The sequence below is a fragment of the Ctenocephalides felis genome, unplaced genomic scaffold, assembly GCF_003426905.1.
Source record: "Ctenocephalides felis isolate EL2017-DRISC unplaced genomic scaffold, ASM342690v1 CF-g0.4_SCAFFOLD_03572, whole genome shotgun sequence".
NCBI classification, from domain to species: Eukaryota; Metazoa; Arthropoda; class Insecta; order Siphonaptera; family Pulicidae; genus Ctenocephalides; species Ctenocephalides felis.
The window spans coordinates 10,731,181-10,737,180 of NW_020539726.1; the positions used below are offsets into that span (position 1 = coordinate 10,731,181).

General features: G+C 31.8%; 1 pseudogene; it reads right to left on the bottom strand.

Moving 5' to 3' along the window:
• LOC113388061 overlaps positions 1–6,000 on the bottom strand; it is a 48,000-nt pseudogene that overhangs the window by 36,226 nt on the left and 5,774 nt on the right.

A 6,000-nucleotide genomic window follows, 5' to 3' on the forward strand; every position in this document is an offset into this window, starting at 1 on the left:
AGAGAGAAAGAGAGAGAGGTAGGTAGGTAAAACATTAAGTTCATTTTTTTAAGCCAGTCGTTCAATCAATAATTAAATTTAAATTTATATAAACAAATACATAAATTACACCTACCTTGCTCGATATGTTTGGGCAGAATCTTTTCTAGACATCATTGTATTAGCTATTGATAAGAACTGCATGATCCTTTCATCTAAATGTAAATCTTCAACTCCTTTGAATAAATATGTATACTTTTTGCCATTACTACCATAGAATATCAATTTTTTAGGTTTGGTTTTGGTTGGTAGAACAGAAACCATATTCTCAATGGCAACAATGGTCACAGGATTTTTGCTTTGTAATCCAGGCATAGAAATTACAGTGTTCTTCAAATTATATAAAGCCGGACTAATTTCTGACATTTTCAGATTGTATGAAGTTTTCTTGTGAGAACGTTGTTGCAAACTGTTCTGCAAATTTTTAATTGGTGCCCAAAAACCTTGATATGATTTTGAAATATCTACTGGTTGTCTTAAATTCTCCAATATATTTTCAATGGAAGATAAATATCTAAAAATAAAAGAGAGATAATTTAGCTAAAAATTTATTTCACAAACTAATATAAAAGATTGCAATTCATATATTTTCTGAGAATTCGGTAATGTTGAATTAAATTTGATTTAATTTATTAAAAATAAAATCATCAAATAGACTTTGTTACTATTTACTTGCTATCAGTATAATTTTTTAAAAAAAAGCTTTAACATTATACCTTTCTTGAAATTGTTCTTCATTTGGTGTTTCCGGAGTCTTTGAAGTAGCATTGTGCAATTGCTCCAAAACAAATAGCAATTGTTTCATAATAATTCTATATTTTTCTGTCACGATTCTTTCTTTTTCTGATTCATCCAAATTTTCATTCTTCTTCAATCTGCTGAGTTCATTCTCTAACTGAGATATACGTCTTGCAAACTCACCATTTAATTGTGCCAATGACATTAACCATAATTCATCCCACAAAAGTGTAATTCTACGTAACTCTGATACCAACAATTGTACTTGCTGAACAGTTTCAGGCGCTTGATTTGATAATGTATCAACCATACTTGCAAAACAAAAGTTCAAGGTTGCATCCTGCTCGACGTCTTCCATTTGTTCAGCAGTGGATATGCAATCATTATCATCTATATCATCATTATAGACTTCAGAACGCATGGATAAATCTGTCACATCTAACTTTTGAACCTAGAAATGTAAGTAAAACTTTATTTGTAATTTGATATATTATTCACATATTTATAAAACATTGAATCTAGATCTGAATTATTAAAAAAAAATTCATATTGTTTTGGTGCAAAATGACAATATATGACATTTTTGAATACCTGAGATGCACCTACAACTGCCGGAAATGTAATAAGTTGTGGGGAATCTTCAGCAACTCGACATAACAATTCAGATAGTCTTTTGCGAACATAAGTTTCTGGATGATCCAATCTGGAGAATAATTGAGGTGTGATAGCTTTCCATGGTTTTGTGGGCGTTACTGCTAAACCTGATTCCAACACCCCCTATTAAAAAGTACAGTAGTAACATCCAATCAAAATAATCATTTAGATCAGTAACAGGACACATATCTTAACTATATGTATAATTGAAATTTTACCTGCAATCCCATAGCATGTTTTACTATTAACCGTAAAAGTCTTAAAGTAGCGCTAACAGAAGCACAACTTTGTTCATTATTATTTGCTGCTGATAGTTGGAGATATCTATAAATAAAAAGGCATCACCAAATTGTTATCTATCATAACTAATATATACGGATATATGGGTAGTACTGCCCTAAGGCAGGCCTGTGAGCTGAGTTAAACACCAACTCGATTCCGGGAAAAGGAAGTGTGAGAGTTTTCCCACTATTTATATATATATATATATATATATATATATATATATATATCATCAATTCTATTTGATTTAATTTAATTAATGCAATTAGACTAAACAATTAATTCTTAATTTTAATTAAGTTTAATTAAATTAAACAATTTATAATATTTACCTGAAATAAGCATCAGCAGCTAACTCATAATATCCATACATTCTTTTTTGTGACTGCTTCCAAATATTCACTAACACTAGAATATTTTCCCGTGACATATCACTCAAACAAGGAACATCCATTAATTGAGCTTCGATCATATCACTGGTATTAATAACATTTGTGTCAATGTCTTCTTCATCAACTATGGATCTGGTCTGAGTTAGAATATTTATAATTCTTTCCATTTGCTTTATGTCAATATCAGAAGGCATCACAGATTTAACTTCCGCTTTATCAGAATCAGAAAGACTGGTTGTTCCTAATTCTATCATTTTCCTGCCCCATCTGTAAGACCAATTTCCTAACGCATTCCATGCCTTTGCCAATTCTGGGCATTGCCTTACTGCGCTCTTCAGTAGTTTTCCTACAGCACCATCCAATATAGGAACAACTCGATCATGTAAATTATTGCTTTCAGCCCCTATATCTGGCAAAGCAGTCACTAAACGAGTAAGAGGTGCTGTCAAATCCGTTGTCAAAAGTTTATCTGTTTGCAATTGTATCCACTTAGCCAAAGTAAGTAAAATTCTTGATGATCTTTCTTTTAATGTGTGCGCATTTTCATTAGTTGAAACAAGCTTTTGACAAATTCCTAATGAAGCTCCTGCAGCTAATTGAATTGCTAATTCTCTATTTTCTGATGTAGCATGAAGAAGTTTAGCAGTTTCAGATATGGCCCTGGAATTTTCTATTGTCCATATTTTAGTAGCATCAATTTGAATTGAATTATTGATAATAAAATCTGTAACATTTCCTAAGTTTCCATTCGTAAAAGTAAAGTCATTTGATGATAAGAAATGTTTCTGTAACAGTTTTTTAGAAAGCTTGAAATTTCCTTCTCGTCTTGCTGCAGCAACAGTTTCTAATCTAAGATTTACAACTTCTTCAGTGAAGCTACCATTCAATGAATTAAAAAATTCAGTCCACCATAATACTTTATTCAGAAGCGTTGAGCTGTGCCTGTTATCAAACGGAACAATTTTGAAAACTGATGTATTATTTCGCAAAAGTTCTTGCAAACCATATGACACATTTTGTAGAAGCAAAGCTTGAGTGAGATATTCTGAAGGGGGGTCTCGAATGCTTTCTTGAATACAACCTTCAGCAGTTCTTATAGCATGGAATATACCAGTAGGGCAGTTCACTAATTCTTTATTGGAAGTAATTTTTAGTGCAATATTCAAAAGAGTATTTTCAGTTTTAGAAAGTATTTTACTGTAAGAACACTCTGAATGTTTCAATTTATTTTGTTCATTAACTTCTATGCAATCCCAATTCGATAAATGTTCCATGTATGATAAATCATTATCTTCAAAAAGGTATAGTGCAGTAGCTTCTTCAACAGAAAACTGATTAAAGGGTATAACCATTGGATTTTTCATATTACGCTCTTCCCACAAATTCTGTTCAATTTTTTTCCAATTACATAAATCTCTCCAGAACCCTAATTTCACATAACAACCATTAATACGATCACAGATAAAGCTAATAAGTTGATTATCATAATTTTTGAATTCATCCTCTGATGTTAATTGTAGATATCCTTCTAGTGCATCTTCATATTTTCCATTTGCTTCCTCAGCAACAAATTTCAGCCAGTTCAACTTCTTTCCCACATTTTGTTTGATCCAACTGTATAAACCGAAAATAGCTGCAGCTTCATTAGCAAAAACTAAACTTGTAACAAATTTATTATGACTCTTTCAAATTCGACTTTTTCATAATTACCAGAAAGTGTTATTTCATGTAATAACGCTTCACCTTGCCTAATGCATATTGGCATCGACATACCATGCAGCCCAACAACCATTACTGCACAACGTATCCTAGATAACCATTCCCTACAAGTAGAAGCATTTGTTCGGAAAAAAGTTTTTACAGATTTCTCATGTTGTGGTAATGCCATAGCAGTGCCTTCAACGGCATTATAAATTGCCTTTTCAAGCTGTTCCATAAAACCTAATAAAACCTGATTCGTTTCTGCTCTTCAATCAACTCCATTATATTATCAAAGCTTCTATGAGTTTCATCAATTGTTGTAAATACCCTTGCCAAGATTTTGATAGCACCCTCTATGCTCATGAAAGTATCCTGTGGCTTTCCTAAAGGTGTTCTTAATTTATTAGCAATGCATAATTGAGCAGATTCCCACTGTGACCACAGCACTAGCGGTCGATTATCACATAGAGCAAGGTTTTTAAATAACTTAGCATTGCCTTGTCTTAAAGGCCAGCTCAATTGAAAAATTTCAAGCAGCCATTGATTTTCTTCTATTTTACCATTTAACATATAGTTCATGAAGGTTTTGAAATACAATGGAAGCATTTCGCCACATAAACCACTTTGAAAATTCCATTTCTGTATTGATTTTATCAACTGAGATCGATCTTTTGAAATGTTTTTGGATTTGGTAGGCAGTCTAAAGTAACTGTGACAGGAAGTAAAAATAATAAAGAAGTATATTTCATTCGAATATCTACGGAGTTATTGCAAATATGCAAAGCACATAAGTCACATAATGATTTATATATGATAATGGGCCATTTTATATCAGGCATTTTAAAAATAGCCATAAGACATGCGTGAACTTTTGAAGTTATGCTGTTATCAATAGATGCACCACATTTTATCAGTTTCTGTAAGAGTCCCACAAAATCTTCATTCATGATTAAAGTAGAAACAAAGTTCTCAGAGTGAATAAAAAATTCTCGACTCCAATCCAATATTAATTCTAAAGTTTCATTTGGTAATGATGTTTCTAAAGCTTTAGACAAAATATTCATGATTATACTATAATGACCAGATGTGGGACTTGTTTCATCTTCAATCATTTGTTATACCTAACATATTATAAGCATTGGCGCGTTTCTGACTGCATATTGTTAAATGGCTGGAGCCAACAAAATTGTTATTTTTCTTACTATGCGCATGAAGTAAATATAATATTGAATATTGTACAGAATGATGCTCATACCATGTCTCGTGGAATGGCTGCGCTTTTAGAGCTAATAAGTCCAAGATACTAGGCTGCAATGCCCACATTGCTATGATAGAATTGCTAGCATTAGCTAATTCTGATAAACATCTCAAATAAAAAAGAATTATTAGTTTTTGATTCATATACTGTGTAAACTTTCTTACTTTGGTTATCATTTATTAAACTGATAGCACCATTTGTAATAATTTTAAATGCCATATATAGATCATCCAGCATATATTTATATGCCTTTGTAGTAAAGGGATATTTCTTAATGCCAATATGTTTTGATACACATGCACAATAGCATTTTGTATTTTTGTTGGTTGAGCCAAGCGTAAAGATAGTATTACAGAATCATATCCCAGAATAACATCAATTAAAGCAACAGGCAAACTAGCCGACACTTCTTTTATAGTTTGAGAAATCATAGCCAAAAGTGACATAATTGTTGCCACATCGAATTCTGAACATAAAGACAACTCTGATTTAATAAGTTCACATATTCCTTCAACAGAGCTTGACAGCACTTTAGATCTCAAAGAAGACAATAATAAATGCAGACTTTCATTGGCACATTGTATAAATTCAAGATTGATTTGTACTCTGACCACCTGATCAATAGTTTTCAAAAATTTTTAAACATTCTGTTAAAAATTGAAAAGCCTTTAATGCTCCAGATAGACTTTTCATAACAGTATTGAATACCTCAATAATCCAGATATGCGTTTAATACAATCAGAGGGTGTTGAAGGAGCATCTTGAACAGGTGTATTACGTCCACTTGAAGGCTGGGATAACTCATCTCCATATGCAACTATATCTTCAACAAATTGACCAAGTATGTATTCAGAAAAGCTAATATCTGATTTCCAAAAAAGATGTAATTTTTGTAATGTATTGGCCGCACAATCTTTAATATCTTTAGTTTGTTCT